The 23,137-nt window shown below is 47.3% G+C and overlaps 1 long non-coding RNA gene across 1 annotated transcript in view; it reads left to right on the forward strand.

The window, feature by feature from the left end:
• LOC116406656 overlaps positions 1-18,914 on the forward strand; it is a 29,232-nt gene extending 10,318 nt beyond the window's left edge. Inside the window, exons 4-7 of the long non-coding RNA XR_004219723.1 lie at positions 4,887-4,907; positions 11,202-11,222; positions 17,012-17,029; positions 18,306-18,914. This is a non-coding gene — a long non-coding RNA (uncharacterized LOC116406656). The remainder of the gene's footprint in view (positions 1-4,886; positions 4,908-11,201; positions 11,223-17,011; positions 17,030-18,305) is intronic.
• Positions 18,915-23,137: the final 4,223 nt, after the last annotated feature.

Genomic DNA, 23,137 nt, shown 5'->3' on the forward strand with positions numbered 1-23,137 from the left:
ACAGGGCAGAATCAAGGATAACCCCAAGGCCTGGGAAGATGGGGTGATGGTAGAATTGTTAACCGTTATAGATACCTCGGGAACAATGTGGGCGTTGGATGGGGGAAAGAGAACCAGTTCAGTTTTAGAGAGGTTTAATTTAAGGTAACGTTGGGACATCCAAGTGGAGATAGCGGACAGGCAGGAAGAGACACGAGTTAGAAGCTCTGGGTTGAGATCAGAAGAGGAAAGATAGATCTGAGTATCCCCAGCATAGAGGTGGTACTGAAAGCCAAAAGAACTGATTAATTTGCCAAGTGAGGAGGTATAGAGAGAAAATAGTAAGGGGCCCAGGACAGAGCCTTGAGGAACCCCGACAGAAAGAGGCAGGGGAGAAGACGATTCATTATTGTAAGAGACACTGAAGGATCAATCTGAGAGATAAGATGAAAACCAGGATAAGGCAGAGTCACGAAGGCCAAGAGAGCGGAGAGTCTGGAGGAGAAGAGGGTGATCCACAGTGTCAAAAGCAGCAGAGAGATCGAGAAGTATTAGTAGCAAGTAGTGTTTTTTGGCTTTAGCCGAAAGGAGGTAATTTGTTAGTTGGGTTAGAGCAGTTTCGGTGGAGTGTTGTTGTCTAAAACCAGATTGTAGGGGATCCAGGAGGTTATTGTCAGAGAGGAATAGCGTCAGTCGGTTGTATACTAGGCGCTCAAGCAGTTTGGAGATGAATGGGAGCAGAGAGATAGGTCGGAGGTTAGTAGGATTGGAAGGATCTAGGGAGGGTTTTTTCAGAATAGGGGTTACAATTGCATGTTTAAGTTGGGAGGGAAAGATTCCAGTAGAGAGCGAGAGATTGAATAGATGAGTTAAGGATTTGATAAGACAGGGGTTACTCACAGCTATTCCCCCCCCCGGTACCCCCATGTCTGGGAGACTCATTGTGCAAATGTAACTGATTAATATAGCCCAGTAGGTACTGTTACTCACAGCTATCCCCCCCCCGGTACCCCCATGTCTGGGAGTCTCATTGTGCAAATGTAACTGATTAATATAGCCCAGTAGGTACTGTTACTCACAGCTATTCCCCCCCCCCGGTAGCCCCATGTCTGGGAGACTCATTGTGCAAATGTAACTGATTAATATAGCCCAGTAGGTACTGTTACTCACAGCTATTCCCCCCCCCCCGGTAGCCCCATGTCTGGGAGACTCATTGTGCAAATGTAACTGATTAATATAGCCCAGTAGGTACTGTTACTCACAGCTATTCCCCCCCGGTACCCCCATGTCTGGGAGACTCATTGTACAAATGTAACTGATAAATATAGCCCAGTAGGTACTGTTACTCACAGCTATTCCCCCCCCCCCGGTACCCCCATGTCTGAGAGACTCATTGTGCAAATGTAACTGATTAATATAGCCCAGTAGGTACTGTTACTCACAGCTATTCCCCCCCCCCGGTACCCCCATGTCTGGGAGACTCATTGTGCAAATGTAACTGATTAATATAGCCCAGTAGGTACTGTTACTCACAGCTATTCCCCCCCCCCCCGGTACCCCCCATGTCTGAGAGACTCATTGTGCAAATGTAACTGATTAATATAGCCCAGTAGGTACTGTTACTCACAGCTATTCCCCCCCCCCGGTACCCCCCATGTCTGGGAGACTCATTGTGCAAATGTAACTGATTAATATAGCCCAGTAGGTACTGTTACTCACAGCTATTCCCCCCCCCCCCCGGTACCCCCCATGTCTGAGAGACTCATTGTGCAAATGTAACTGATTAATATAGCCCAGTAGGTACTGTTACTCACAGCTATTCCCCCCCCCCCCCCCGGTACCCCCATGTCTGGGAGACTCATTGTGCAAATGTAACTGATTAATATAGCCCAGTAGGTACTGTTACTCACAGCTATTCCCCCCCCCCCCGGTAGCCCCATGTCTGGGAGACTCATTGTGCAAATGTAACTGATTAATATAGCCCAGTAGGTACTGTTACTCACAGCTATTCCCCCCCGGTACCCCCATGTCTGGGAGACTCATTGTACAAATGTAACTGATAAATATAGCCCAGTAGGTACTGTTACTCACAGCTATTCCCCCCCCCCCCCCCCGGTACCCCCATGTCTGGGAGACTCATTGTGCAAATGTAACTGATTAATATAGCCCAGTAGGTACTGTTACTCACAGCTATTCCCCCCCCCCCCCGGTACCCCCATGTCTGAGAGACTCATTGTGCAAATGTAACTGATTAATATAGCCCAGTAGGTACTGTTACTCACAGCTATTCCCCCCCCCCGGTACCCCCATGTCTGGGAGACTCATTGTGCAAATGTAACTGATTAATATAGCCCAGTAGGTACTGTTACTCACAGCTATTCCCCCCCCCCCCCGGTACCCCCCATGTCTGGGAGACTCATTGTACAAATGTAACTGATTAATATAGCCCAGTAGGTACTGTTACTCACAGCTATTCCCCCCCCCCCCCGGTACCCCCATGTCTGGGAGACTCATTGTGCAAATGTAACTGATTAATATAGCCCAGTAGGTACTGTTACTCACAGCTATTCCCCCCCCCCCCGGTACCCCCATGTCTGGGAGACTCATTGTGCGAATGTAACTGATTAATATAGCCCAGTAGGTACTGTTACTCACAGCTATTCCCCCCCCCCGGTACCCCCATGTCTGGGAGACTCATTGTGCAAATGTAACTGATTAATATAGCCCAGTAGGTACTGTTACTCACAGCTATTCCCCCCCCCCCCGGTACCCCCCATGTCTGGGAGACTCATTGTACAAATGTAACTGATTAATATAGCCCAGTAGGTACTGTTACTCACAGCTATTCCCCCCCCCCCCCGGTACCCCCATGTCTGGGAGACTCATTGTGCAAATGTAACTGATTAATATAGCCCAGTAGGTACTGTTACTCACAGCTATTCCCCCCCCCGGTACCCCCATGTATGGGAGATTCATTGTGCAAATGTAACTGATAAATATAGCCCAGTAGGTACTGTTTACTCACAGCTATTCCCCCCCCCCCCCCGGTACCCCCATGTCTGGGAGACTCATTGTGCAAATGTAACTGATTAATATAGCCCAGTAGGTACTGTTACTCACAGCTATTCCCCCCCCGGTACCCCCATGTCTGAGAGACTCATTGTGCAAATGTAACTGATTAATATAGCCCAGTAGGTACTGTTACTCACAGCTATTCCCCCCCCCGGTACCCCCATGTCTGAGAGACTCATTGTGCAAATGTAACTGATTAATATAGCCCAGTAGGTACTGTTACTCACAGCTATTCCCCCCCGGTACCCCCATGTCTGGGAGACTCATTGTGCAAATGTAACTGATTAATATAGCCCAGTAGGTACTGTTACTCACAGCTATTCCCCCCCCCCCCGGTACCCCCATGTCTGAGAGACTCATTGTGCAAATGTAACTGATTAATATAGCCCAGTAGGTACTGTTACTCACAGCTATTCCCCCCCCCCCCGGTACCCCCATGTCTGGGAGACTCATTGTGCAAATGTAACTGATTAATATAGCCCAGTAGGTACTGTTACTCACAGCTATTCCCCCCCCCGGTAGCCCCATGTCTGGGAGACTCATTGTGCAAATGTAACTGATTAATATAGCCCAGTAGGTACTGTTACTCACAGCTATTCCCCCCCCCCGGTAGCCCCATGTCTGGGAGACTCATTGTGCAAATGTAACTGATTAATATAGCCCAGTAGGTACTGTTACTCACAGCTATTCCCCCCCGGTACCCCCCATGTCTGGGAGACTCATTGTACAAATGTAACTGATAAATATAGCCCAGTAGGTACTGTTACTCACAGCTATTCCCCCCCCCCCCCCGGTACCCCCCATGTCTGGGAGACTCATTGTGCAAATGTAACTGATTAATATAGCCCAGTAGGTACTGTTACTCACAGCTATTCCCCCCCCCCCCGGTACCCCCATGTCTGGGAGACTCATTGTGCAAATGTAACTGATTAATATAGCCCAGTAGGTACTGTTACTCACAGCTATTCCCCCCCCGGTACCCCCATGTCTGAGAGACTCATTGTGCAAATGTAACTGATTAATATAGCCCAGTAGGTACTGTTTCTCACAGCTATTCCCCCCCCCCCCGGTACCCCCATGTCTGGGAGACTCATTGTGCAAATGTAACTGATTAATATAGCCCAGTAGGTACTGTTACTCACAGCTATTCCCCCCCCCCCGGTACCCCCATGTCTGGGAGACTCATTGTGCAAATGTAACTGATTAATATAGCCCAGTAGGTACTGTTACTCACAGCTATTCCCCCCCCCGGTACCCCCATGTCTGGGAGACTCATTGTGCAAATGTAACTGATTAATATAGCCCAGTAGGTACTGTTACTCACAGCTATTCCCCCCCCGGTACCCCCCCATGTATGGGAGATTCATTGTGCAAATGTAACTGATTAATATAGCCCAGTAGGTACTGTTACTCACAGCTATTCCCCCCCCCCCCCGGTACCCCCATGTCTGAGAGACTCATTGTGCAAATGTAACTGATTAATATATCCCAGTAGGTACTGTTACTCACAGCTATTCCCCCCCCGGTACCCCCCATGTCTGGGAGACTCATTGTGCAAATGTAACTGATTAATATAGCCCAGTAGGTACTGTTACTCACAGCTATTCCCCCCCCCCCCGGTACCCCCATGTCTGAGAGACTCATTGTGCAAATGTAACTGATTAATATATCCCAGTAGGTACTGTTACTCACAGCTATTCCCCCCCCGGTACCCCCATGTCTGGGAGACTCATTGTGCAAATGTAACTGATTAATATATCCCAGTAGGTACTGTTACTCGCAGCTATTTCCACTGGCAAAAACATTTATTTTCGTTGTTTTTTTTTTCTTAAAAGGAGAAAATCCAGCAGTGACTCGTAAGTACCTGTTTTGTATGAAACCTGTTCTATTTGAGGCCACACTTACCTCCCAACCCATTTCGTTCGTCCAGATACAAACCCTCTGGTACCCCCATGTCTGGGAGACTCATTGTGCAAATGTAACTGATTAATATAGCCCAGTAGGTACTGTTACTCACAGCTATTCCCCCCCCCCGGTACCCCCCATGTCTGGGAGACTCATTGTGCAAATGTAACTGATTAATATAGCCCAGTAGGTACTGTTACTCACAGCTATTCCCCCCCCCGGTACCCCCATGTCTGGGAGACTCATTGTGCAAATGTAACTGATTAATATAGCCCAGTAGGTACTGTTACTCACAGCTATTCCCCCCCCCCCGGTACCCCCATGTCTGGGAGACTCATTGTGCAAATGTAACTGATTAATATAGCCCAGTAGGTACTGTTACTCACAGCTATCCCCCCCCCCGGTACCCCCCATGTCTGGGAGACTCATTGTGCAAATGTAACTGATTAATATAGCCCAGTAGGTACTGTTACTCACAGCTATTCCCCCCCCCCCGGTACCCCCCATGTCTGGGAGACTCATTGTGCAAATGTAACTGATTAATATAGCCCAGTAGGTACTGTTACTCACAGCTATTCCCCCCCCCGGTACCCCCATGTCTGGGAGACTCATTGTGCAAATGTAACTGATTAATATAGCCCAGTAGGTACTGTTACTCACAGCTATCCCCCCCCCCCCGGTACCCCCATGTCTGGGAGACTCATTGTGCAAATGTAACTGATTAATATAGCCCAGTAGGTACTGTTACTCACAGCTATTCCCCCCGGTACCCCCATGTCTGGGAGACTCATTGTGCAAATGTAACTGATTAATATAGCCCAGTAGGTACTGTTACTCACAGCTATTCCCCCCCCCCCGTACCCCCACGTCTGGGAGACTCATTGTACAAATGTAACAGATAAATATTGCCCAGTAGGTACTGTTACTCACAGCTATTCCTCCCCCCCCCCGGTACCCCCCATGTCTGAGAGACTCATTGTGCAAATGTAACTGATTAATATAGCCCAGTAGGTACTGTTACTCACAGCTATTCCCCCCCCCGGTACCCCCATGTCTGGGAGACTCATTGTGCAAATGTAACTGATTAATATAGCCCAGTAGGTACTGTTACTCACAGCTATTCCCCCCCCCCCGGTACCCCCATGTCTGGGAGACTCATTGTGCAAATGTAACTGATTAATATAGCCCAGTAGGTACTGTTACTCACAGCTATCCCCCCCCCCCGGTACCCCCATGTCTGGGAGACTCATTGTGCAAATGTAACTGATTAATATAGCTCAGTAGGTACTGTTACTCACAGCTATTCCCCCCCCCCCGGTACCCCCATGTCTGGGAGACTCATTGTGCAAATGTAACTGATTAATATAGCCCAGTAGGTACTGTTACTCACAGCTATCCCCCCCCGGTACCCCCCATGTCTGGGAGACTCATTGTGCAAATGTAACTGATTAATATAGCCCAGTAGGTACTGTTACTCACAGCTATTCCCCCCCCCCGGTACCCCCCATGTCTGGGAGACTCATTGTGCAAATGTAACTGATTAATATAGCCCAGTAGGTACTGTTACTCACAGCTATTCCCCCCCCCGGTACCCCCATGTCTGGGAGACTCATTGTGCAAATGTAACTGATTAATATAGCCCAGTAGGTACTGTTACTCACAGCTATTCCCCCCCCCCCGGTACCCCCATGTCTGGGAGACTCATTGTGCAAATGTAACTGATTAATATAGCCCAGTAGGTACTGTTACTCACAGCTATTCCCCCCCCCCGGTACCCCCATGTCTGGGAGACTCATTGTGCAAATGTAACTGATTAATATAGCCCAGTAGGTACTGTTACTCACAGCTATTCCCCCCCCGGTACCCCCCATGTCTGGGAGACTCATTGTGCAAATGTAACTGATTAATATAGCCCAGTAGGTACTGTTACTCACAGCTATTCCCCCCCCCCCCGGTACCCCCATGTCTGGGAGACTCATTGTGCAAATGTAACTGATTAATATAGCCCAGTAGGTACTGTTACTCACAGCTATTCCCCCCCCCCGGTACCCCCCATGTCTGGGAGACTCATTGTGCAAATGTAACTGATTAATATAGCCCAGTAGGTACTGTTACTCACAGCTATTCCCCCCCCCGGTACCCCCATGTCTGGGAGACTCATTGTGCAAATGTAACTGATTAATATAGCCCAGTAGGTACTGTTACTCACAGCTATTCCCCCCCCCGGTACCCCCCATGTCTGGGAGACTCATTGTACAAATGTAACTGATAAATATAGCCCAGTAGGTACTGTTACTCACAGCTATTCCCCCCCCCCCGGTACCCCCCATGTCTGGGAGACTCATTGTGCAAATGTAACTGATTAATATAGCCCAGTAGGTACTGTTACTCACAGCTATTCCCCCCCCCCCGGTACCCCCCATGTCTGGGAGACTCATTGTGCAAATGTAACTGATTAATATAGCCCAGTAGGTACTGTTACTCACAGCTATTCCCCCCCCCCGGTACCCCCCATGTCTGGGAGACTCATTGTGCAAATGTAACTGATTAATATAGCCCAGTAGGTACTGTTACTCACAGCTATTCCCCCCCGGTACCCCCCATGTCTGGGAGACTCATTGTGCAAATGTAACTGATTAATATAGCCCAGTAGGTACTGTTACTCACAGCTATTCCCCCCCCGGTACCCCCATGTCTGAGAGACTCATTGTACAAATGTAACTGATAAATATAGCCCAGTAGGTACTGTTACTCACAGCTATTCCCCCCCCCGGTACCCCCATGTCTGAGAGACTCATTGTACAAATGTAACTGATAATATAGCCCAGTAGGTACTGTTACTCACAGCTATCCCCCCCCCCCCGGTACCCCCATGTCTGGGAGACTCATTGTGCAAATGTAACTGATTAATATAGCCCAGTAGGTACTGTTACTCACAGCTATCCCCCCCCCGGTACCCCCCATGTCTGGGAGACTCATTTTGCAAATGAAACTGATTAATATAGCCAAGTAGGTACTGTTACTCACAGCTATTCCCCCCCCCGGTACCCCCATGTCTGGGAGACTCATTGTGCAAATGTAACTGATTAATATAGCCCAGTAGGTACTGTTACTCACAGCTATTCCCCCCCCCCGGTACCCCCATGTCTGGGAGACTCATTGTGCAAATGTAACTGATTAATATAGCCCAGTAGGTACTGTTACTCACAGCTATCCCCCCCCCCGGTACCCCCATGTCTGGGAGACTCATTGTGCAAATGTAACTGATTAATATAGCCCAGTAGGTACTGTTACTCACAGCTATTCCCCCCCCCCGGTACCCCCATGTCTGGGAGACTCATTGTGCAAATGTAACTGATTAATATAGCCCAGTAGGTACTGTTACTCACAGCTATTCCCCCCCCCGGTACCCCCATGTCTGGGAGACTCATTGTGCAAATGTAACTGATTAATATAGCCCAGTAGGTACTGTTACTCACAGCTATTCCCCCCCCCCCCGGTACCCCCATGTCTGGGAGACTCATTGTGCAAATGTAACTGATTAATATATCCCAGTAGGTACTGTTACTCACAGCTATTCCCCCCCCGGTACCCCCATGTCTGGGAGACTCATTGTGCAAATGTAACTGATTAATATAGCCCAGTAGGTACTGTTACTCACAGCTATTCCCCCCCCGGTACCCCCATGTCTGGGAGACTCATTGTGCAAATGTAACTGATTAATATAGCCCAGTAGGTACTGTTACTCACAGCTATTCCCCCCCCGGTACCCCCATGTCTGGGAGACTCATTGTGCAAATGTAACTGATTAATATAGCCCAGTAGGTACTGTTACTCACAGCTATTCCCCCCCCCCGGTACCCCCATGTCTGGGAGACTCATTGTGCAAATGTAACTGATTAATATAGCCCAGTAGGTACTGTTACTCACAGCTATTCCCCCCCCCCCGGTACCCCCATGTCTGGGAGACTCATTGTGCAAATGTAACTGATTAATATAGCCCAGTAGGTACTGTTACTCACAGCTATTCCCCCCCCCCGGTACCCCCCATGTCTGGGAGACTCATTGTGCAAATGTAACTGATTAATATAGCCCAGTAGGTACTGTTACTCACAGCTATTCCCCCCCCCCGGTACCCCCATGTCTGGGAGACTCATTGTGCAAATGTAACTGATTAATATAGCCCAGTAGGTACTGTTACTCACAGCTATTCCCCCCCCCCCCGGTACCCCCATGTCTGGGAGACACATTGTGCAAATGTAACTGATTAATATAGCCCAGTAGGTACTGTTACTCACAGCTATTCCCCCCCGGTACCCCCATGTCTGGGAGACTCATTGTACAAATGTAACTGATTAATATAGCCCAGTAGGTACTGTTACTCACAGCTATTCCCCCCCCCCGGTACCCCCATGTCTGGGAGACTCATTGTACAAATGTAACTGATTAATATAGCCCAGTAGGTACTGTTACTCACAGCTATTCCCCCCCCGGTACCCCCATGTCTGAGAGACTCATTGTGCAAATGTAACTGATTAATATAGCCCAGTAGGTACTGTTACTCACAGCTATTCCCCCCCCCCCCGGTACCCCCATGTCTGGGAGACTCATTGTGCAAATGTAACTGATTAATATAGCCCAGTAGGTACTGTTACTCACAGCTATTCCCCCCCCGGTCCCCCATGTCTGGGAGACTCATTGTGCAAATGTAACTGATTAATATAGCCCAGTAGGTACTGTTACTCACAGCTATCCCCCCCCCCCGGTACCCCCATGTCTGGGAGACTCATTGTGCAAATGTAACTGATTAATATAGCCCAGTAGGTACTGTTACTCACAGCTATTCCCCCCCGGTACCCCCCATGTCTGGGAGACTCATTGTGCAAATGTAACTGATTAATATAGCCCAGTAGGTACTGTTACTCACAGCTATTCCCCCCCCCCGGTACCCCCATGTCTGGGAGACTCATTGTGCAAATGTAACTGATTAATATAGCCCAGTAGGTACTGTTACTCACAGCTATTCCCCCCCCCGGTACCCCCATGTCTGGGAGACTCATTGTGCAAATGTAACTGATTAATATAGCCCAGTAGGTACTGTTACTCACAGCTATTCCCCCCCCGGTACCCCCATGTCTGGGAGACTCATTGTGCAAATGTAACTGATTAATATAGCCCAGTAGGTACTGTTACTCACAGCTATCCCCCCCCCCCCGGTACCCCCATGTCTGGGAGACTCATTTTGCAAATGAAACTGATTAATATAGCCCAGTAGGTACTGTTACTCACAGCTATTCCCCCCCCCGGTACCCCCATGTCTGGGAGACTCATTGTGCAAATGTAACTGATTAATATAGCCCAGTAGGTACTGTTACTCACAGCTATTCCCCCCCCCCGGTACCCGCATGTCTGGGAGACTCATTGTGCAAATGTAACTGATTAATATAGCCCAGTAGGTACTGTTACTCACAGCTATTCCCCCCCCCCGGTACCCCCATGTCTGGGAGACTCAATGTGCAAATGTAACTGATTAATATATCCCAGTAGGTACTGTTACTCACAGCTATTCCCCCCCGGTACCCCCATGTCTGAGAGACTCATTGTGCAAATGTAACTGATTAATATAGCCCAGTAGGTACTGTTACTCACAGCTATTCCCCCCCGGTACCCCCATGTCTGGGAGACACATTGTGCAAATGTAACTGATTAATATAGCCCAGTAGGTACTGTTACTCACAGCTATTCCCCCCCCCCCCCGGTACCCCCATGTCTGAGAGACTCATTGTGCAAATGTAACTGATTAATATAGCCCAGTAGGTACTGTTACTCACAGCTATTCCCCCCCCCGGTACCCCCATGTCTGGGAGACTCATTGTGCAAATGTAACTGATTAATATAGCCCAGTAGGTACTGTTACTCACAGCTATTCCCCCCCCCCCGGTACCTCCATGTCTAAGAGACTCATTGTGCAAATGTAACTGATTAATATAGCCCAGTAGGTACTGTTACTCACAGCTATTCCCCCCCCGGTACCCCCATGTCTGGGAGACTCATTGTGCAAATGTAACTGATTAATATAGCCCAGTAGGTACTGTTACTCACAGCTATTCCCCCCCGGTACCCCCATGTCTGGGAGACTCATTGTGCAAATGTAACTGATTAATATAGCCCAGTAGGTACTGTTACTCGCAGCTATTTCCACTGGCAAAAACATTTATTTTCGTTGTTTTTTTTTTTCTTAACAGGAGAAAATCCAGCAGTGACTCGTAAGTACCTGTTTTGTATGAAACCTGTTCTATTTGAGGCCACACTTACCTCCCAACCCATTTCGTTCGTCCAGATACAAACCCTCTGGTACCCCCATGTCTGGGAGACTCATTGTACAAATGTAACTGATAAATATAGCCCAGTAGGTACTGTTACTCACAGCTATTCCCCCCCCGTACCCCCATGTCTGGGAGACTCATTGTGCAAATGTAACTGATTAATATAGCCCAGTAGGTACTGTTACTCACAGCTATTCCCCCCCCCGGTACCCCCATGTCTGGGAGACTCATTGTGCAAATGTAACTGATTAATATATCCCAGTAGGTACTGTTACTCACAGCTATCCCCCCCCCGGTACCCCCATGTCTGGGAGACTCATTGTGCAAATGTAACTGATTAATATAGCCCAGTAGGTACTGTTACTCACAGCTATTCCCCCCCCCGGTACCCCCATGTCTGGGAGACTCATTGTGCAAATGTAACTGATTAATATATCCCAGTAGGTACTGTTACTCACAGCTATCCCCCCCCCGGTACCCCATGTCTGGGAGACTCATTGTGCAAATGTAACTGATTAATATAGCCCAGTAGGTACTGTTACTCACAGCTATTCCCCCCCCCCCCCCGGTACCCCCCATGTCTGGGAGACTCATTGTGCAAATGTAATTGATTAATATAGCCCAGTAGGTACTGTTACTCACAGCTATTCCCCCCCCCCCCCCGGTACCCCCCATGTCTGAGAGACTCATTGTGCAAATGTAACTGATTAATATAGCCCAGTAGGTACTGTTACTCACAGCTATTCCCCCCCGGTACCCCCATGTCTGGGAGACTCATTGTGCAAATGTAACTGATTAATATAGCCCAGTAGGTACTGTTACTCACAGCTATTCCTCCCCCCCCCCGGTACCCCCATGTCTGGGAGACTCATTGTGCAAATGTAACTGATTAATATAGCCCAGTAGGTACTGTTACTCACAGCTATTCCCCCCCCCCCCCCGGTACCCCCATGTCTGAGAGACTCATTGTGCAAATGTAACTGATTAATATAGCCCAGTAGGTACTGTTACTCACAGCTATTCCCCCCCCCCGGTACCCCCATGTCTGGGAGACTCATTGTGCAAATGTAACTGATTAATATAGCCCAGTAGGTACTGTTACTCACAGCTATTCCCCCCCCCCCCCCCCCGGTACCCCCATGTCTGGGAGACTCATTGTGCAAATGTAAGTGAATAATATAGCCCAGTAGGTACTGTTACTCACAGCTATTCCCCCCCCCCCCGGTACCCCCATGTCTGAGAGACTCATTGTGCAAATGTAACTGATTAATATAGCCCAGTAGGTACTGTTACTCACAGCTATTCCCCCCCGGTACCCCCATGTCTGGGAGACTCATTGTGCAAATGTAACTGATTAATATAGCCCAGTAGGTACTGTTACTCACAGCTATTCCCCCCCCCCCCGGTACCCCCATGTCTGAGAGACTCATTGTGCAAATGTAACTGATTAATATAGCCCAGTAGGTACTGTTACTCACAGCTATTCCCCCCCCCCCCGGTACCCCCATGTCTGGGAGACTCATTGTGCAAATGTAACTGATTAATATAGCCCAGTAGGTACTGTTACTCACAGCTATTCCCCCCCCCCCCGGTACCCCCATGTCTGGGAGACTCATTGTGCAAATGTAAGTGAATAATATAGCCCAGTAGGTACTGTTACTCACAGCTATTCCCCCCCGGTACCCCCATGTCTGGGAGACTCATTGTGCAAATGTAACTGATAAATATAGCCCAGTAGGTACTGTTACTCACAGCTATTCCGCCCCCCCCGGTACCCCCATGTCTGGGAGACTCATTGTACAAATGTAACTGATTAATATAGCCCAGTAGGTACTGTTACTCACAGCTATTCCCCCCCGGTACCCCCATGTCTGGGAGACTCATTGTGCAAATGTAACTGATAAATATAGCCCAGTAGGTACTGTTACTCACAGCTATTCCCCCCCCCCCGGTACCCCCATGTCAGGGAGACTCATTGTGCAAATGTAACTGATTAATATAGCCCAGTAGGTACTGTTACTCACAGCTATTCCCCCCCCCCCGGTACCCCCATGTCTGGGAGACTCATTGTACAAATGTAACTGATTAATATAGCCCAGTAGGTACTGTTACTCACAGCTATTCCCCCCCCCCCGGTACCCCCATGTCTGGGAGACTCATTGTGCAAATGTAACTGATTAATATAGCCCAGTAGGTACTGTTACTCACAGCTATTCCCCCCCCGATACCCCCATGTCTGGGAGACTCATTGTGCAAATGAAACTGATTAATATAGCACAGTAGGTACTGTTACTCACAGCTATTCCCCCCCCCCGGTACCCCCATGTCAGGGAGACTCATTGTGCAAATGTAACTGATTAATATAGCCCAGTAGGTACTGTTACTCACAGCTATTCCCCCCCCGGTACCCCCATGTCAGGGAGACTCATTGTGCAAATGTAACTGATTAATATAGCCCCAGTAGGTACTGTTACTCACAGCTATTCCCCCCCCCGGTACCCCCATGTCTGGGAGACTCATTGTGCAAATGAAACTGATTAATATAGCCCAGTAGGTACTGTTACTCACAGCTATTCCCCCCCCCCCGGTACCCCCATGTCAGGGAGACTCATTGTGCAAATGTAACTGATTAATATAGCCCCAGTAGGTACTGTTACTCACAGCTATTCCCCCCCCCCCCCGGTACCCCCATGTCTGGGAGACTCATTGTGCAAATGTAACTGATTAATATATCCTAGTAGGTACTGTTACTCACAGCTATTCCCCCCCCCCCGGTACCCCCATGTCTGGGAGACTCATTGTGCAAATGTAACTGATTAATATAGCCCAGTAGGTACTGTTACTCACAGCTATTCCCCCCCCCCCCCCCCGGTACCCCCATGTCTGGGAGACTCATTGTGCAAATGTAACTGATTAATATAGCCCAGTAGGTACTGTTACTCACAGCTATTCCCCCCCCCCCCCCCCGGTACCCCCATGTCTGGGAGACTCATTGTGCAAATGTAACTGATTAATATAGCCCAGTAGGTACTGTTACTCACAGCTATTCCCCCCCCCCAGTACCCCTATGTCTGGGAGACTCATTGTGCAAATGTAACTGATTAATATAGCCCAGTAGGTACTGTTACTCACAGCTATTCCCCCCCCGGTACCCCCATGTCTGGGAGACTCATTGTGCAAATGTAACTGATTAATATAGCCCAGTAGGTACTGTTACTCACAGCTATCCCCCCCCCCGGTACCCCCATGTCTGGGAGACTCATTGTGCAAATGTAACTGATTAATATAGCCCAGTAGGTACTGTTACTCACAGCTATTCCCCCCGGTACCCCCATGTCTGGGAGACTCATTGTGCAAATGTAACTGATTAATATAGCCCAGTAGGTACTGTTACTCACAGCTATTCCCCCCCCCCGTACCCCCATGTCTGGGAGACTCATTGTACAAATGTAACTGATAAATATTGCCCAGTAGGTACTGTTACTCACAGCTATTCCTCCCCCCCCCGGTACCCCCATGTCTGAGAGACTCATTGTGCAAATGTAACTGATTAATATAGCCCAGTAGGTACTGTTACTCACAGCTATTCCCCCCCCCCCGGTACCCCCATGTCTGGGAGACTCATTGTGCAAATGTAACTGATTAATATAGCCCAGTAGGTACTGTTACTCACAGCTATTCCCCCCCCCCCCGGTACCCCCATGTCTGGGAGACTCATTGTGCAAATGTAACTGATTAATATAGCCCAGTAGGTACTGTTACTCACAGCTATTCCCCCGGTACCCCCATGTCTGGGAGACTCATTGTGCAAATGTAACTGATAAATATAGCCCAGTAGGTACTGTTACTCACAGCTATCCCCCCCCCCGGTACCCCCATGTCTGAGAGACTCATTGTGCAAATGTAACTGATTAATATAGCCCAGTATGTACTGTTACTCACAGCTATTCCCCCCCCCCCCGGTACCCCCATGTCTGTGAGACTCATTGTGCAAATGTAACTGATTAATATAGCCCAGTAGGTACTGTTACTCACAGCTATTACCCCCCCCGGTACCCCCATGTCTGGGAGACTCATTGTGCAAATGTAACTGATTAATATAGCCCAGTAGGTACTGTTACTCACAGCTATCCCCCCCCCCCGGTACCCCCATATCTGGGAGACTCATTGTGCAAATGTAACTGATTAATATAGCCCAGTAGGTACTGTTACTCACAGCTATCCCCCCCCCCGGTACCCCCATGTCTGGGAGACTCATTGTGCAAATGTAACTGATTAATATAGCCCAGTAGGTACTGTTACTCACAGTTATTCCCCCCCCGGTACCCCCATGTCTGAGAGACTCATTGTGCAAATGTAACTGATTAATATTGCCCAGTAGGTACTGTTACTCACAGCTATTCCTCCCCCCCCCCGGTACCCCCATGTCTGAGAGACTCATTGTACAAATGTAACTGATAAATATTGCCCAGTAGGTACTGTTACTCACAGCTATTCCTCCCCCCCCCGGTACCCCCATGTCTGAGAGACTCATTGTGCAAATGTAACTGATTAATATAGCCCAGTAGGTACTGTTACTCACAGCTATTCCCCCCCCCCCGGTACCCCCATGTCTGGGAGACTCATTGTGCAAATGTAACTGATTAATATAGCCCAGTAGGTACTGTTACTCACAGCTATTCCCCCCCCCCCCGGTACCCCCATGTCTGGGAGACTCATTGTGCAAATGTAACTGATTAATATAGCCCAGTAGGTACTGTTACTCACAGCTATTCCCCCCGGTACCCCCATGTCTGGGAGACTCATTGTGCAAATGTAACTGATAAATATAGCCCAGTAGGTACTGTTACTCACAGCTATCCCCCCCCCCGGTACCCCCATGTCTGAGAGACTCATTGTGCAAATGTAACTGATTAATATAGCCCAGTATGTACTGTTACTCACAGCTATTCCCCCCCCCCCCCGGTACCCCCATGTCTGTGAGACTCATTGTGCAAATGTAACTGATTAATATAGCCCAGTAGGTACTGTTACTCACAGCTATTACCCCCCCCGGTACCCCCATGTCTGGGAGACTCATTGTGCAAATGTAACTGATTAATATAGCCCAGTAGGTACTGTTACTCACAGCTATCCCCCCCCCCCCGGTACCCCCATATCTGGGAGACTCATTGTGCAAATGTAACTGATTAATATAGCCCAGTAGGTACTGTTACTCACAGCTATCCCCCCCCCCCGGTACCCCCATGTCTGGGAGACTCATTGTGCAAATGTAACTGATTAATATAGCCCAGTAGGTACTGTTACTCACAGTTATTCCCCCCCCGGTACCCCCATGTCTGAGAGACTCATTGTGCAAATGTAACTGATTAATATAGCCCAGTAGGTACTGTTACTCACAGCTATTTCCCCCCCCCGGTACCCCCATGTCTGGGAGACTCATTGTGCAAATGTAACTGATTAATATAGCCCAGTAGGTACTGTTACTCACAGCTATTCCCCCCCCCCCCCGGTACCCCCATGTCTTTGAGACTCATTGTGCAAATGTAACTGATTAATATAGCCCAGTAAGTATTGTTACTCACAGCTATTCCCCCCCCCGGTACCCCCATGTCTGGGAGACTCATTGTGCAAATGTAACTGATTAATATAGCCCAGTAAGTATTGTTACTCACAGCTATTTCCACTGGCACAAAAACACTTATAGTTCTTGTTTTTTTTCTTAACAGGAAGATTTCGAGCATCTAGTAAGTTCTTGTTTTGTATGAAACCTGTTCTATCAGAGTCCACACTTACCTCCCAACCCATTTCCTTATTGCTGAGAAAAACACCCCGGTACCCCCATGTCTGGGAGACTCATTGTGCAAATGTCACTGATTAATATAGCTGAGTAGGTACTGTTACTCACAGCTATTCCCCCCCGGTAACCCACACTTTACTGCTGTGCTGCAAATCCACCTCCTCGCCCCCAGTTGCCGATCAACAGAACAATGGGAAGGGAGCAAGATAGCAGCTCCCAGTAGGTATCAGAATAGCACTCAATAGTAAGAAATCCAAGTCCGGCTTGGGACTCCTCCAGTTACATGGGAGTAGGAGAAACAATAGGTTAGCTGAAAGCAGTTCTAATGTGTAGCGCTGGCTGAAAGCTCAGACTCAGGCACAAGGCACTGAGATGGCGCCTACACACCAATATTACAGCTACAAATACATTTGTTGGTTCAAGAATAAAATGTTAAATGGCAGAGGGAATTATTTGCTGTGTAAGAGTGTCATTTAGAAATAAAAAGTGCCCCATAAGTATCATGGCATTGTAACTATAAAGGGGTGGGTCACCTTCAAGTTGACTTTTAGTATGTTATAGAATTGCCCATTCTTAGTAACCTTTCAGTTGATCTTCATTTTTTATTTTTTTTATAAATTTTCTCTTCAGACTCTTTCCAGCATTAAGATGGGGGTCACTGACCCCGGCAGCCAAACAACTATTGTTCTGTGAGGCTACAATTTTACTGTTATTGTTATGTTATATTACTTATCTTTCAATGTGGGACCATCTCTATTCATATTCCTGTTCCTTTTTCAAGTCACTGCCTAGTTACTAGGTAAAATTGGGCCCTAGCAACCACATGGCTGCTGAAATGCCAAACTGGAGAGCTGGTGAACAAAAGCTAGATAATTTAAAAACCGCAAAAAAATCAAACATATACACCAGTTGCGTATTGTGTCAGAATGGCACTCTCTACAGCATACTGTATGTGTCTTTTACACCATGGCAATGCAGGAGTTAACTTATTGTTCCCCTATGGAGAAACATGGACATGCCCAGTTTTGCTCCCACATTAGAAACCCATAGGGGAGATTCAAATTAACTCCTGCCTTGCCGGGTGTTGGAATGGGCAGAATACTCACCAAATGCCAAAAGGCCCTGGGGGCCCATACAATGCAGCCTGTATTATGTGGATATTAATGGCTATAGGGAATAGAAGATAATATTTATTATATTTTGTTTTTTCTTTTCTATTCTAGAGGCGGGATAGAGAGACGACACTGGACTGAGGCTCTTAATGATGTCCTCACTGGGTCCCCGCTTGATCCCTTTTATGTCTCCCACATATATAATCCCCGTGCTGCATGGCTGGTTAGCAATGAGTAAAAATGCTGCAGGACACACTGAGTTCTAAAAGAAAAGAAATTTCACGCTGTCGTGTAAAAATGGTTGTGGTCACGTCAAAAAAAGGGCGCAGCCACGGCAAACTGGGTGTGGTCAAATCAAATTGGGCGTGGTTGCGTCAGAAAAGGGTGCTGTCGCGTCAAAAAAACATAGGCAACAAAAAAAACCGCGGGTGCCAAAAAAAAAAATTTTTGCCATTTTTCGAATCTTCTTGCTGTTTCGCAAATTTTATGGCGACGCAAAATGGAACAGATTCGCTCATCACTACTGTTATGTATTTAGTACAGATCAGGAGAAAGCTTTCCTCACAGTGGTGCAATCTAGAATAGCTACTTTTTATTTGTTGCCCTAACAACAAGTATACATGATCTTTTGTTTCCTGCTCTCAAAGATCCTTCAGAGCTTGGCAGGAGTCTACTCAGTTTGCTCCTCTCTCCCTCTTCCCCTCCCATCTCTCCTCTCCCCCCTTCTTTCTCCTCCGCTCCCCTCTCATCTCTCCTCTCTCCCCCTTCCTTCTCCTCCGCTCCCCTCCCATCTCTCCTCTCTCCCCCTTCCTTCTCCTCCGCTCCCCTCCCATCTCTCCTCCTTCCTTCTCCTCTGCTCCCCTCCCATCTCTCTTCTCTCCTCCTCCCTTCTCTGCTGTGTAATCTGAGCTTAGAGCTGTTTCAGGAGCAGTGCACAGAACTGAAGTCAGACCAAGCTAAAATGGCAGCTGCTATCTTAAACAAAGAGAGAGGAGCTTCTAGAGCTGTTTACTCAGTAGTGCAAGCTAGAACACTATATTTACTCTGCAGAAAGCTTTACCATACCTGAGTAACAGCCCTAGAAGCTCCCTCAGTTTATTTAAGATAGCAGCTACCATTTTATCTTGGTCTCAGTAGCTTCCTGCTGTAGCTCTGGCTGCTGGTAGCTCAGATTACACAGCACAGTTGGGAGGAGGAGTGAATTCTGATGGGAGGGGGAGAGGCAGAGAGGAGAGAGCTGAGCAGACTTGTGCCTGTGCCCTGAAGGATGTTTCTGAGAGAGGAAGTCTGACACAGAAGAACATGTTTACAAAAAATGAAACAATAAATCCTGTGTTTCTTTTGACAGAGGACTCAGTGCAGCGTTTCTGTGAGTGCTTATGGCTGTATTTAAATAGACCTTTCTGATAAAGCTACTGAGTTTTTACCTTTCTTTCTCCATTAAACTTGCATGCAGACTGACACAGACTATAGATGGGGTCTGGCTTTGCCATGTCTGGTCTCCCAGTAGTTGATGTGACACAACTGTGCCAGGCATATTGTCATATTGAGCAACGGGTAAATAACCTGTCAATTGCATCCAAAATTATCGCTTTACACACTGCTTTGAGGATGAAAACTGCCCATTAGGCCTTTGATTATTTGGGGTTTAAAGAAAGTTCCTCTCTTTTATGTTGTTTCTTCAACAAATCTATGGTTCTTGGCTAAGAACCTCCTCTGATGAAGCACCCAACGGTGCGAAACGCGTTAGGAGAGTGGAGTATGGGTACCACGAGGCACTGGGATGCACCTGACTGGCGTTTGGTATTGGTTTGTTTTTTTGAATTGTTTTGCATAATTTTGAACCAATAAATGGTTGTTTATTTCACTGAATAAATGGTTGATTGATTATCTATATATTCAGGACCTATCAGTGGGATATAACTTACAGATTCTCTTTCTTAATCTATTAATAATATTGTTGTGTCTTGGCTAAGAACCACTGGTGCCCGGGTCTCATTGGGAGAGTGAATGAGTTGAGAAGTAGAGGGGAGGCCGTTGCTCTGTTACCTCTGGGAGGGTCCAGCTGGGGTGGGAGTTACATGTAGTAGAGCAGGTAAGAAGGTTCCCCCCAAGTATCTATAGGGGTACAGGAGCTTTCCATAAAATCATGGTCTCTTGAAACACACAGCCACTGTACCAGCAATAGAAGCAAATGTGTTTCATTTACTTCTTTCATTCTCTACTTTCTCCTCCCTTTTATCCCCCCAGTACTATTATAACTTAGGGTCTTTCCTCTTTTCCATAAAATGTGTTCCACCCATCCCCATACTGACTGTACATGTTTATAGCCCAGCAGTCTAATCAACTGCCCAGGGCATCAGAACCATTAGGGGCACTTGTGTGATGATCCAGCCCCCTTACCCTGTAACAGTTACACTCCCCCCAAACAACTTCTATATAGGCTTGCCACCTTTTAACATACATTTACTGGCAAGCAGGGGGGGTGGAAACAAACGGGGTGGGCTGTGAAGTAAAGGGGTGTGGCAATAACAAAAGGGGTGGGCTTTCATGTAAAGGGGTGTGGAAATAACAAAAGGGGTAGGCTGTGACATAAAGGGGTGTGGTAATAACAAAAGGGGCGGGGATGTGGTGTTACGAACATTAGTAGGATCGGGAAAGGAGGGAAAGAAGGATGAGGTAGGGTAAGTTTGGGGTGGGGTCTGGGCAGATTGAGGGTTAAGGGGCCGGGCCAGGGGCAGAACTTCAGGATATTACAGGTTTACCGGCAGCTACATTACTGTATATTTGTAATTCTTATCCCGCCTTTGGCAGGTGTTTTACCAGCTGGGCCAGAAAAATACCATCTGGGTGGCACCCCTACCTCTATACATTCCATGTAACATCCCCACACTGCTATGGTTTATTGTAACTAAGCACTTGTAACCCCTATTTGGCTGTATTAGTCAATCTGTCCAGCTAGGATAGAGCACGGGGTAAATTTGACTTGTTTCACAAGATGGGCCTTCGCAATATGGAAGGTTGCTAAAGGGAGGGTGTTGTATAACTACACCTCCCACTGCCTAGTGTAAAGTGCAAGAATTAAACAGGTGGATGCCAGGAGCTCTTTCTGATGAACTAAATAACAGGTTTATTGATGCACAAAATGTAAAGAGGCAGGGTTCAGTGAATATACTCACAGCCCATGAGGGTTTATACCAAGGCAGATGTACGGATAATATAGCAGACCAGTTCGGACCCACTGTGGAGGGACTAGGGAAAGTAGTTCTTTATCCTTAGGATATCACCCATATTGGACCGGATCCCAAACGGCCGATGGTTCAGGGATTTACACTGACTTGCAACCTGTATCTAACCCATGGTCCCTAAAATAAGGCAACAGGGCCGGTAAAGGGGACTAATCCTCTATCCTCCTCGATGGAGCCAGAAACTGCTCTTACTAAACAAGCTGTCTATCTCAGGTGGTTACACAGGCTATGGCACATGATAGTCTGCCTAGCTCCCCGACTTCTCCAAGGGTGCTGGTCTCCCTTGGGGCCTAAACTTCTTGGCCGGTGTCGATTCCAGGCTTCAAGGAGCTTTCACACAGAACAAATGCTGCAGGCCAAGAAGGCAGAACCACCCATTTCCCAACACTATATTAATGTGGGGTAGGGTGTGGTCTAACCTTGGGCCAATAGCAGGGTATATCTAAATACTAAATATGATACATGGGTCTTTGCCCAGTAGCAGGGAAAGAAGAAGTGAAGGACTTAAAGCCATAGGGGCATATTAATGGGTCCCTACATACATGTACTGTTTTATTATTACAGAGAAAAAGAGAATGATTTGCTTATAATGGAGTCTATGGGAGATGGCCTATCTGTAATTTTAAACTTTCTGGAAAAAGGGGGTAATCCTTTCTTGGCACACTCACTTATTTGGGCTGTATACTTGCTTACACAGGAGATTTTTAGCTAGTACTCTTTGCAATATGTGTAAGATACTGGGAACTGGGATTTTAGCGCAGTGCCGCCACCTAATGGACTTTGAGGAGCACACCTCTAGGGGATTTCCACTGTATAACAGTTGAAATAGAATAGAACCACTTTATGGATAACTGATTATGCTGCCCTGAGGAACCCGTGCAGTCTATCCACTCCTGGCACATGGGAAATAGAGCAGCCCAGTTGGGACAGCGATGGCCAAGAAAGGTCTTAGTCCCCCCCCCCACATTATTCACTATATAATATACAAGAGCCACAAATAACCTTTATATGGCCATGGAACCCCTCTGTGCCTTATAATATCCCTATATGTTACAATAGGGGGTACTTTATTCACTATATAATATACAGGAGCCACAAATAACCTTTATATGGCCATGGAACCCCTCAGTGACTTATAATATCCCTATATGTTACAATAGGGGGTACTTTATTCACTATATAATATACAGGAGCCACAAATAACCTTTATATGGCCATGGAACCCCTCTGTGCCTTTTAATATCCCTTTATGTTACAATAGGGGGTACTTTATTCACTATATATTATACAGGAGCCGCAAATAACCTTTATATGGCCATGGAACCCCTCTGTGACTTATAATATCCCTATATGTTACAATAGGGGGTACTTTATTCACTATATAATATACAGGAGCCACAAATACCCTTTATATGGCCATGGAACCCCTCTGTGCCTTATAATATCCCTATATGTTACAATAGGGGGTACTTTATTCACTATATAATATACAAGAGCCACAAAAAACCTTTATATGGCCATGGAACCCCTCTGTGACTCATAATATCCCTATATGTTACAATAGGGGGTACTTTATTCACTATATAATATACAAGAGCCACAAATAACCTTTATATGGCCATGGAACCCCTCTGTGCCTTATAATATCCTTATATGTTACAATAGGGGGTACTTTATTCACTATATATTATAAGG

Source organism: Xenopus tropicalis, chromosome 8 (genome assembly GCF_000004195.4).
Source record: "Xenopus tropicalis strain Nigerian chromosome 8, UCB_Xtro_10.0, whole genome shotgun sequence".
NCBI lineage: Eukaryota > Metazoa > Chordata > Amphibia > Anura > Pipidae > Xenopus > Xenopus tropicalis.